This window comes from Rhinopithecus bieti, unplaced genomic scaffold (assembly GCF_001698545.2).
Source record: "Rhinopithecus bieti isolate Rb0 unplaced genomic scaffold, ASM169854v2 scaffold_2077, whole genome shotgun sequence".
Lineage (NCBI taxonomy): Eukaryota > Metazoa > Chordata > Mammalia > Primates > Cercopithecidae > Rhinopithecus > Rhinopithecus bieti.
Genome location: NW_016803882.1, coordinates 602,953 through 615,396, shown reverse-complemented (window position 1 = coordinate 615,396; position 12,444 = coordinate 602,953). Strand labels below are relative to the sequence as shown.

The window sequence follows — 12,444 nt, the reverse complement described above, 5'->3', positions numbered from 1 at the left end:
GGTGCTGTTGCTATGACAGTTTGCAGAAAACACTTTGTGTAAGTCTGTTTTCTGGGTAAAATCCTAAAGATATGATAGATGACTTTCCCCAGAATGTTTTAATGGCCTCTGCTGGGTGAAGTACCCAGTGTGTTCTGTGCCTGCATTTTAGTTACTTATTCATTCAGCCATTTATTCAACAAATACTGGCTGAGTATCTACTATGTGCCAAACTTTGTGCCCACATGAAGCTTATGTTGAACAAATATTTGTTGTTGAATATGGTGTTGGTATCATGTGCTGTGAACACAGGCAGGAAGGATGCCTGGGTACTAGGGGAGCCCTAGAGAATGCATGTCAGAGAGGCAGCTTCCCAGGAGCCTTCATTTCGATAGCCCAACAGAAATGAAGCCCTGTTATTCTTCCATGAAACACTCTCACGCCACCCATTCTCTCAATCCAGGGCTTCTGTCCTGGGCAGAGTCGTTATCAATATATGGACAGATTATTGAAAGAGGCTCCGAATGGTTCTTCCCGACTCTCGTCACTAACCCATCTAATTCATCCTCTGCTGTCCTGACCAACCCATTTTCCTTAGACACTATTTCCCTGAGAACCATCTTGATGGACCATCAAGTCTCATTATCTGTCTGGCTCCAATGAACACCTCTGGTTTTATTCCTTACTTCAGCTGCCATTTCTGATACGTTCATTTCTTTACTGTGCCTAGGATGGACCTCCCACTTTTTTATCATGTAGTCCAGCCTGCTTCGGATGCCCTCTGTTTCCCCTTCTGACCCCCAAATCACTGGCCCTGTGCCACTACCCACACTCCCACCCATTGCTCAAGGCTCAGCTGAGCCTCATGTATATGGCCAAGATTGCTGGTTATTCTCCAATATTCATTCTGTCGTCTTCCACGGTGACAGAATTTTAGCTGGGAATACGATTGGCAGAACAAAGACCACAAGTCCCAGTTTCTCTAGTAACAAAACAAGGTCATTCATGAACAAGTTTGTGCAACTTCTGGATCGTATTCTTTTTTTTTTTTTGAGATGGAGTCTCGCTCTGCCGCCCAGGCTGGAGTGCAATGGCGCGATCTCGGCTCACTACAAGCTTCGCCTCCTGGGTTCAGGCCATTCTCCTGCCTCAGCCTCCGGAGTAGCTGGGACTACAGGCGCCCACCACCACGCCCGGCTAATTTTTTTGTATTTTTAGTAGAGACGGGGTTAGCCAGGGTGGTCTCGATCTCCTGACTTCGTGATCCGCCCACCTCGTCCTCCCAAAGTGCTGGGATTACAGGCGTGAGCCACCGCGCCCGGCCTGGATCGTATTCTTAAAGGGAGGGGCATCCTCTTTCCTTGCCCCTTTCTGGGACAGGAATGTGGACAGAGTGTGGATTCACTGAACTATGTGGATGCACATCTGTACAATAGGAAGGCAGAAAACCACAGGAAGGGAGGGAGTCTCCAACAGCATGGAGCTGCCCTAGAAGGTCCACGCTGTATCGTCCCTCGGTGCTTACACTTAGACACATGGGACTAATCGCTTCTGATGTGTTTAAGCTTTTAGAATTTGGGTTTCTGCTACAGCGGCAGAATTTCACCTCTCCTCCAGGAAGCCTTCCTGGCTCTTCCCTTCTTGAGACTCTCACCATGACCATAAAATCTGGTGTGTATTCGTTTTCAGTTTATTGCTTCCTTATTTATCTCAAAATCTTTTCACTTTATTGCTTCCTTATTCATATTCTCTTACCAGCTAGGCTTTAGGAGAGGGACCAAAAATTATACCATGTAATTTGTAAGTGCCAGTAAATACACTTTGGTGTGGCTGAAAGAACACTGAGCTAAAATTTAGAAGATCTGGTTTCTAGTCTTTCTGGACACTAACATGCACTATATATTTGGGTAGATGCCTTCCTCTTTCTGAGCCTCAGTTTTCTCAGTGGATTAATGGGAATATAAATTGTATCTCTAATGAGACAGGAGAAGTGAATATATTGTGTAAACCGTGAAGTAATGTACATGCCAAGACAGTAGTATTGTCCTGCTTCAACATCTATGACCATGCTATGTATACAGTTGTTGCTCAAGGTGATGATGGGATTCAGGGCCAGTTCCATCAACAATGTCCACGGTGAGCTGTCCACTAGTCCCGGTTGGTCTGTTAGTAGATTACCAATGTAATCTACTAATTGTTCCAAGCCACCGTGGAACAATTCAGAATAGAAATACATTTGAACAATTTATGGGAAACTTTAGCAGTATGGAGTAAGTTGGGCTACCTCGGCACCTGCTTGATAGATAAGGGGTCAAAATTAGAGACCCATCACATACTGTGTAAATTCCTTTTGGAGAGTTACTGACCTGATATAAAGCAGCAGTCCCCAACCTTTTTGGCACCATGGACAGTTTTCATGGAAGACAATTTTTCCACGAACAGAGTGAGAGGATGGTTTTGGAATGACATAAGCAAATTATATTTATTGTGTGCATTATTTCTATTATTACATTGTAATATATGATGAAATAATTATACAACTCACCATAATGTAGAATCCATGGGAGCCCTGAGCTTGTTTTCTTTTTTTTGCAACTAGACAGTCCCATCTGGGGGTGATGGGAGACAGTGACAGATCATCAGGCATTAGATTATCATAAGGAGCACGCAACCTAGATCCTTCTCATGTGCAGTTCACAATAGGGTTCGTGCTGCTATGAGAATCTAATGCTGCTGCTGATCTGACAGGAGGGGTAGCTCAGTCTGTAATGTGAGCATTGGGAAGCGGCCGTAAATACAGATGAAGCTTTGCTTGCTTGCCCTCTGCTCAATTCCTGCCGTGCAGCCTGGTTCCTAACAGGTCATGGACCCATAACGGTCAGTGGCCTAGGGGTTGGGGACCCCTCTTGTGGAGCACCCTACATAGATACACAGATATATGCAGGGACGGAGAGTGGGTTTACAGAGAACACACACGTGTGCATCTTTATCTACCATTTATTAAGTACCTTAATCATGTCTCCTCCACAGAGAAGCAAACATCCCCCCATTCAAGGTTAAGAGACGCGTTCGTCTTTGAAGGCCCACTACAGCAGTTATCTCTAGTGAACTAGGGTTTTTAATGGCCTTTTACAGTAATTACAAATTTAATTAACCTCTCTGCTTTGATCAGTCAGGGCTGTTTCTCATTACCTTCCCCAATGCCTGTTTCTGAGTCAAGAGCTATTCCTGGGCCTTCCCTTTCCAGCTATAAAGTACTATTTAGGTTTAATTTAGTCTGGCACAGCTGTAAAGAAAGCAACTCTCCTGCTCAACAGCCTCCAATGACTCCCCGTTGACCACTGAATTAAGTAGAAACTCCTTAGCCCAGCACTTGGGCCTTCCACAGTCTGGCCCCAGACCCCCTTCTAATCTCATCCCAACTCTTCCTGCACTTGCACTTCATAGCTCGTATTTCTCAGCAGGCCCTTGTCTTCCTGACTTGGGGTCTTACTTCTGTAGCTCCTTCTGCCCAGTCACTCGGCCACCCACATCCTACACCTGCCCCTTGTTGAACTCTCATCCTCCAGGAAGCCTTCCCTGCTAGCTCCCTCTCCAGTTGAATCCAGACACCCACCCCCTGCCAATCACCTGGGATCATATTCCCCCCCATTCTGATTTTTCACAGAAATTCACACCTTCTCATAATCCTGTTCTGAATGATAGTTATTGTGCATTCATCTTGTTCTCTCTCTTTAGATTGTAGATTTTAACAGAAGGAAATATGTTACCCATCTTTGTACTCGTCAGCACTTAAAACATCACCTTAACAACACAGCCATAACCATTTCAGAGGGCCTACTTTGGTCCAAGCACTTTGCTAGACACTTGAAATAATCTGTTTTTCTTGTCTTCACCAGGCCAGATTAGGAAGTGGAATCTCAGACAGGTCAAGTGACTTTCCCAAGTTCGCAGCCAGGAAGCACCTATTGGGTTGTGTTGGGGAAGGGCTGAGGACAGTGACATTGTGCTTGGCAAGAACAGATTTCTGTTGCTACTACTGACCACGCTTTTCAGAATGTTGGCCAACATTTCCAGGGAGAACTATGATAAATTGGCTTCTGAATCTCTGGCAGGGTGTAAGGACTGATCTTCAGTAATCAACCATGGCCTGTGATGTTTCTATCAGGTCTTCTGCTTTGATGATGGTTTGCCAGGCAGTCCTCTATCACCCTGGAGTTGGAACTTTCTCAGCTACTAGATTGTCCCGGAGTATTTGAGCTCAGTCCCTATCATTGGTCATTTCCCAGGTTCTCCAGCAGTGCATGAAGCTTCTTTAGCAGTTAATGCTGGAAGTTTGAGACCTCTCTCTGGAGTTCCCTTCAACCTCTGAGATGAGGTCTTCATCCTCTACTCTGGGTAGGAGAGAAGATGCTTACCATCCTGAGTGAGTCACACCTGGAAATAGCCAGGAACCAAAACGGCCTGGAGGCAAAGGAGATATGAAAGGGATTCCAGCAGAGCAGAAGGCAGACTTCACACCTCTTCTTCTTCTTCTTCTTCCCTGATGCTTCCTGTGGGAGCAGCTGGGCATTCTCCAGATTCTGTTTCCTGATGCTTACCATCCTGGTCCAGCATCCCATGATCATGACCCCCTAAAACTTACTGGAAATGGGGAGGAAGAGGGCTGGGCTCAGCTCCGGGCTACTTGCTTACGGAGTGTCTATGTGAAAGCTAGTGGTGGGCGGTGCTAATGAAGGGAACTGTGCCACACACAGGCCAGGCAGGGTCCCCCAGTGGGCAGAGGAAGGTCAGGGATTGTGTTGGGGCACGGAGGTGTGGAAGCAGGTAATGATGCATCAAGCTCGCTTGACTGATGGTCACATTCGCTTGCTCCATACCACCTTCCCTTACTAGGTAAAAATGTGCTTTTTTGGCACGGAGGGAAATCGAAAATATGAGATGGCCATTTGGGGGTGTCCTATGTTTCCCCACTTTTATGCCCCAGCTTTGTAATTTGCACTCCCCACCCACCCATTCATCTACTCCCCCTACCTCTGTTAACAGGAGTGGATCACAATGGGCTTTGGTGCTGCAAAGTGCCTCATGTAGGCCTCTGACATCTCTGCATATTTTAAATTCAGGGGTATATGTGCGATGTGTTGTATATTTCAAAATAGAAGAGAGGACTTGAAATGTTCCCAACACATAGAAGTGGTAAATACTGAAGATGATGGACACGCAGATACCCTGACTTGATCATGACACATTCTATGCATAACTGATACATAATACTTTTACATATTTATGGGGTACATGTGATACTTTGTACCCCACAAATATGTAAAAGTATTATGTATCAATCAAAAAAGTAAAAAACATAAAAAATTTCTAAAAATACACCATGATTCATGTCATGATCCTCCTATTATTGACTGATGAGATTTTTTTCTAAATTTGTGTTATTACGAATAACATTATAAGAAACTTTTTGGTGTGTAATTTCTTGCCTCCAACACTGATTTCTTCTTTGGGAAGGATTACTAGAAGGGAAATTAGTGGACCAATGATGTAAAGGTATAAAGATGTAAAGGCGTTTGATTGCTTTCCCAAGAGGATGAATCTCTACATATCTCCACCCACAGTCTGTGAGAATACCCATGCCAGACAAAGAGAATTATTGCCATCATGAGTATTATAATTCTTAAAACATTTGCAATTTGAAAGGAGATGGAATACCTCTCTGTAATATTAATTCCTAATCCTTTGATTACAAATGAGAGCACCTGTATTTCTTTTCTAACCATGGATTTTAATGAAATGTCATTTGTATATTGTTTTATTAAATAAAATGTAATATTTTATTAAATAATTTAGGAATTGTTTATAAATTTTTATGTTGAGATTTTTAATTTCTTCCTTTATCCCTTTGTTCATTCATGAATAATCAGCAGGTACCTACCATGTGCCAGACACTGCTCTGACTAGACCCTGGGAATACTGCTGTGAATCAAATAAAGTCCCTGCCCTGTAGGGGGGTGGTGGGAAGAGAATGGATAAATGATGATTAGTGCTAAATCAAAGAAGGGGCTACTGAGTAATGGGGAATGCAGTTTACAGTCAGATGGTTAGATAACTCCTCACTGAGATGACTTTCTTAAAGAAAGGGAAATCACAGGGAAATTAACAAATAAGCCATGCAGGAATTTGGAGGAAGTGTTCTATGCAGGAGAAACAGCAAGTGCAAAGTCCCAAGGCAGAAACACATCTGGCATGTTAGAGGAGGAACAAGGAGGATGGTGTATTTGCAGCAGAGTAAGAAGGGAAAGAAGTAGTTGAAGATGAAGTCAGAGAGATAAATGGAGCCAGAATGAGGATTCTTTTGAATCACTCTGAAAACTTTGACTTTCTACTCAGAATGAGCTGAAAGACATTGGAAGTGTATTAGTCAACTATTATTGCCTAACGCTGCATAACAAGCAATTCCAAATTTTCAATGGTTTACAAGAACCAACTTTTATTTTTCACTTATGATTCTGTGGGTCAATTGTGGAGGCTCTGCTTCAAGCTGAAGATCGGGTTCCTGATGGCTTCAACTGCCTCTGCATTCTGAGATGGAAGCTGCCAGAGCATGCTCTGCTAATGGCAGACAGCAGAAAGACAAGAGGGAAAGCCGCCAAACCAGCAAGCATGCTGAAAACCTCTGCTCACATCCATTGGTCAAAGCAAGTGATTTGACCAAGCCCAATATCAGTGGGGTAGAGGTAGAGGAGTAGAGAAGTGAACTGATTTTTATGTTAAAAAATTACTTCTAGACCCACAGACCATCACCAGTCTAAACCATGTTTAGTCAATAATCTTTTTCAGATGCAATATACCACATTCTTCTTAAATATTTTAAAATTGTTAATGATGTAGAAATAGCATAAGTCCTAACACAATTAATATCCTCTCAAACTACTCCCTATCTATAAAAGCGGAACCCTGGAAGCAGGAAGAGAGAATCATTGCAAACACAAGTTTTCACCTGGCAAGGAGAGAAATAATGCTTCCCCGCTAAAAACCACATTAAAAAATTAGGAGTCCCAGCATTCCACTTGGATATTTATGCAGTAGGTTTGCTGATTTGCCCCTTCTGCCCATTTGGGGAGTAGAAAAGTATAACAATTGGCATTATGTTTGGCTGAAAGTAACAAAATCCCAACTATAAAGGGCTTAAACAAATAAAGTATCCATTTGTCTCAGGCAAAACATACCTAAATAGGCAGTCCAGATTTCACGATGTCATCGATACCCCAGCCTCTTTCTCTCTTTGCACTCTGCCATCCTTGGCTTGTGGCTTTCATCCTCAGAGTCACAAGATGGACATTACATCCACAGTCTAGGCAAGATGAATGGAGAAAGGGCAACAGGCTAAAGGGGGTCTGCCAGTTCAGTCTGTGGCCTTTAAAAACATTCCCCACATCCCTTCCCTATAGCCCTTATTAAAGCAAGCAGGAAGGGGTTATGAGTAACTCTTGGGTAGCCAATCCAAAGTGTTTTCAACAGAACAGAGGATAAGTGGAGGGAGATGATAGAACAGAGGACCCATGCATGAAACAACCAGTGCTCCTACTACTGGGCATGGCAAAGATTATCAAATCTCTGGGAATCGATTGGCACCAGAGCTAGTGATCTGGCTTGAAACTTCTTGCCTAGCGAAGGGCATAGGGCTGGTCTTGCTACCTGTGCCATAGTCAGGAATGATCCAATTTCATTTCCTTTTTTAAAACCAATTTAATTTTTAAAAATTTTAATGGACTTTAATTTTTAGAGAAGTTTTAGATCCATAGCAGAATTGAGGAGAAAATACAGAGTTCTGTTCTGTCATTCTGACCGCACCCATGCAGAGTCTCCTCCACTATTGACATTCTGCACCAGAGTGGAACATGTGTTACAATTGATGACCCTACATTGACATGTCATTCTCACCCAAAATCCATAGTTTACATTACAACTCACTCTCGGTGTTACACTAACGAAGACTCCTGATCCTTGACCAAGCTGTAGTTATGCTCCTCCGAGTCCTCTTCTTGACTAGGCCTCGACCTGGGCCTGCGTCCTGTCCTTGCTGGGCTTGCATCACTCAGTAAGAATCTTGTGGCTGGGTGCGGTGGCTCACGCCTATAATCCCAGCATTTTGGGAGGCTGAGGCGGGAGGATTGCCTGAGCTCAGGAGTTTGAAACCATACTTTGCCACATGGTGAAACCCTGTCTCTACTAAAATACAAAAAAATTAGCCGGGCATGGTGGTGCATGCCTGTAATCCCAGCTATTGGGAGGCTGAGGCAGGACAATCGCTTGAACCTGGGAGGCAGAGGTTTCGGTGAGCTGAGATCGCACCACTGCACTCCTGCCTGAGCGACAGAGGGAGACTCTGTCTAAAAAACAAAAAGAATCTTGCTAGGTCAGTTTAGTGAGAATCCCTGTGCCTTTGAAATCTGATCACTCTGGATGTATGATCAAATTCTGCTTCCCCTACTCTTGATATCTGGTCACCCTGGCTTGCCTTTAGCAAGAACCCTAAGTTGGTTTAACAAGAATTCCTCTGCTCTTGATTTCTCCTCTTAGGAATTTTCCACCCACTGATTCCCTCATTCTATTCATGGGCTATGAGTCCTCAGCTGTCTTTGTTGTATTGGAATTGAGCCTGAATTCTCTCGCCTGTTGTAGTAAGTCTCAACACCTATCACAATAGTCCTGAATAAAATCTTCATTATTGTTTTAACAAGTGTCAGAATAATTTCTTCTTTAACAATATAGTCTATGGGTTTGGACTATATAAAATGTCATATAACCACAATTATAGTATCATACAGGGTAGTTTCACTGCCCTAAAATTCCTCTATGCTCTGCTTATTCATCCCTCCCTCCCCACTAACCTCTGGCGACCACGGACTATAATAAAGACATCCCAAATACTTGTAGATGTCCTGATCTCAGGTGTTCTATGGGAGTTATGGAGGCCTGTGACCACACTTTGACCTAAGAAGCTCGTGGGAGGGTGGAGTTTTCCTTGCCCAAGAGTGATGCTGGCAGTAGAGGGTAATGGTGCCCATGGGAGCTGTGATCTCAGGAAGATTGGGGGCTGCAGAGACAATGGTGGGAGACCAGGATGGAGAGGACCAGAGCCTCCTGAGCTCTGGTATCATATAGCTGGGAAACTCAGAGAGCTGGGGGACACTTGGCATGGGTGAGTGTCTTAGAGCAGTGTCTAGTAAGCGCTGACCCAGTTTATGAAAAGTTAATCAATTGCACCAAAACCATTTTTGAGCAATCCTATCTTTCCTTACCATCTTTCAAATTTATTAAATTCTTGCATACATCAAGATTTACTTCTAGCTTGTCTATTCTCTTCAATTGAACTGTCAGTTTCAGTGCCAGCCCCAAGCTGTTTTACATATTATAACTTTACAATATATTTTAATGCCTGATGAGGCTAATGCTAGTATCTCCTCATTACTTTTATTTTGCCAAAATATTTGTCAATATACTTACCCGTTTATTTTTTTTAGATGAACTTTAGATCTGCTTTGTTACATTTCAAAAGAATATCTCTTGATACCTCAGTTATGATTGGGAAAGAACTGGCATCTTCCTTCCTACAAACCCCTGGACTATATGAATGAAATGAAGATGAGTAATCTGCCAGAAAGATTTGGAGATCAAATCCTAGACTTCTAACTCTTGGAAGTCTATGTGACAAGGAAGGTAAACAAATGGAAAATTTAGTAGAAATGTTTTCTCCTCACTGTTTTCTTACATGTCACTGATCTCTAAGATTGCATGCCCTGCCTTTTCTTGATGCTTCCCACACAGCTGTTTTCTTTTCCTCACCACCAGCCCCCGAGCACACACAGTGGAGGAAAGAGAGAAGCTTACATAAAAATAACTCTTGTTAATTAAAAAATATCACTGAGTTCCATCAGGCAAGTGAGGGATGCCACACTTAATTTGTCATAGGTTGCAGTACTAGGTCCCCCAGACTGATACCCTTCTTTGAAAGAAGAAGCTTGTCATCAAGCTGGTGGGTCTCTTAGGTCTGTTGTGGTTGTGATTCCAGATGTCGAATCTCATCCCATTGTTGGTGGAAGTCTGGGATGTCACCCTGCCTTACAGCTGCTCTGACTGTTGTTCTGTCATGGAAAATGGAAGCTGTGCTCCTGTGTTGGAAGATGGGAATTATCACTGGTGCATCTGTCAGCATCCAGCTCTTTCATGGGGATTTTGCACCTTTCACATTTGCATTGTTTCACATTATACATTTTGTAGGTCACTCCCCTGTAAGGCAAAGGGAAAAGGCCATTACTGGAGTACTTATTTTTTGTTGTTTTTTGAAGATTTACACTTTTTGCTTTTATTACAAAGTATTGTGAGATCTTCTGCTCCATCAGTCATGAGAGTAGGAAATTTAAGTCTATCACTTGAGTAATATTTTGACTCTTAGTTTAGGGTTCATCCTTCCCTAGGGACTGACTGCATTGAGATGAGTTAGACTGAGTGGAAGGTAAAGACTAACACTTTGAACTGATGTCGTTTGCTTTGTGAAGAACTAACTGGTAAGAGCAAGTTAATAGGCAGCAGGCTTGAGAAAGAGAAAAGTCATCCAGACAGGAAGATTGGGAACTTCCTCAATGACTTTGTCTTCCTCGTTTATTACCTCAGTTTGTCAACAATCTTGTTAATTATACATTTTAAAGGCGATTTTTTGGCAAGCTCTAGGACACATTCAAAATATTACATACAAGTGTATGTTATCATAAATAATCCTAAAGTAAACATACATGTAACTACCACCATCTGGAAATTTCACATCAAGTTATAAAACACTTTCATCATCTGCACGGCTTCTTGCTTCCCTCCTCGTTCCTCTCTCTCGGTTGTTTCCCCTCCTCCAGCCCCTAAGGACTGGTGTCTTTTATTTCCCCAGACTTACTCAAAGCCTTGACTTGGTTTTATGCTTTGCTCTTTATTGTACAGATCTGAACAAGGACGGCAGCTGGGGTTACATCTCATTTATCCAGAGATGAAAAGTGATGAAGCTTGACATCCTTATTTGCCATCATGAAAAGCATTTGAAAGGGGGAAAGAAGAAAATTGATTGCAGAAAACCTTAGATTGATGAGCATGAGTAAGGGCTGCGGGGGGCACTGGAAAATTCAGGTGCTGGCTCTTTTCTATGAATTCTGCCTTTCCTCCCTGAGCTTGTTATATATATATATAATACTTACCATTTTAAAAACTTTTAAGTGTACAATTCAGTGACATTGGGTATATTTACATTTTTGTGCAAACATCATGGTCATCCATCTCCAGAACTTTTAATCACCCCAAACAGAAACTCTGCCCCTATTGAACATTAACCCCCATTCCTTCCTCCCTCCAGCCCCTGGTAACCTCTGTTCTACTTTTTGTCTATATGGATTTCCTCGTTCTAGATACCTCATGTAAGTAGATTCATATAATATTTGTCCTTTTATATCTGGCTTATTTCACTTAGAATAATGTTTATGGTTCATTCATGTTATAGCATGTGTCAGAACTTTATTCCTTTTTGGGCTTCAATAATATTCCATTCTATGTATATACCATATTCTGTTTATCCAGTCATCTGTTGGTGGACATCTGAGTTGTTTCCACATTTTGGCTATGGTGAATAATACTGCTACGAATATTGGTGTCTGTTTGATTCTCTCTCTTCAGTTATTTTGGATATATACCTACGAGTGAAATTGCTGGATCGTATAGTAATTCTATGTTTAATTTTTTTGAGGAACTAGCAAAGTGTTTTCACAGTGACTGCACCATTTTACCTTCCCATCAGAAATGTACAAAGCTTCCAATGTCTTTATATCCTTACCAATATGTTTTTTTTTAATATTTTGTTTTTTGATAATGGTAATCATAGTAAGTGTGAAATTGTATCTTGTTGTGGTTTTGATTTGCATGTCCCTGGTGGCTAGTGACATCGCACATCTTTTGGTACTTAGTAGCCATTTGTATATCTTCTTTGGAGAAATATCTATTCAGAGCCTTTGACTAGGTTGGAATTGGGCTGCTCATTTTTTTTTTAATTACACGACCTCTTTATACATTCTAGATATTAATTCCTTACCAGATACATGATTTGCAAATACTTTCTCCCATTTGGGTTGCCTTTTCGCTCTCTTGGTAGAGTCCTTTAGGGCACAAAGTTTTCAATTTCGATCAAGTTCAGTTTATCTATTTTTTCTTTTGTTGCTTGTGCTTTTGGTGTCATATCCAAGAAATCATTGACAAATGCAATATTATAAAGCTCTTGCCCTATGTTTTCTTCTAGGAGCTTTATAGTTTTATCTCTTTATTCCATTTTGAGTTGATTTGTACATATAGTACAAGGTAGGGTAAGATAAGGTAAGGGCCCAGCTGGTTCTTTAGCATGTAGATATCCAGTTTTCTCAGAACCAT

The 12,444-nt window shown here is 42.1% G+C and overlaps 1 long non-coding RNA gene across 1 annotated transcript; it reads right to left on the bottom strand.

Annotated features, from left to right (window-relative positions):
• Positions 1 to 2,958: 2,958 nt before the first annotated feature.
• LOC108518572 (uncharacterized) lies at positions 2,959 to 11,048 on the bottom strand. Its single transcript, XR_001882403.1, has 3 exons — positions 10,934 to 11,048; positions 9,496 to 10,278; positions 2,959 to 4,619 (listed from the first exon to the last, which is right to left on the bottom strand). It is a non-coding gene; the product is annotated as an uncharacterized LOC108518572 (long non-coding RNA).
• Positions 11,049 to 12,444: the final 1,396 nt, after the last annotated feature.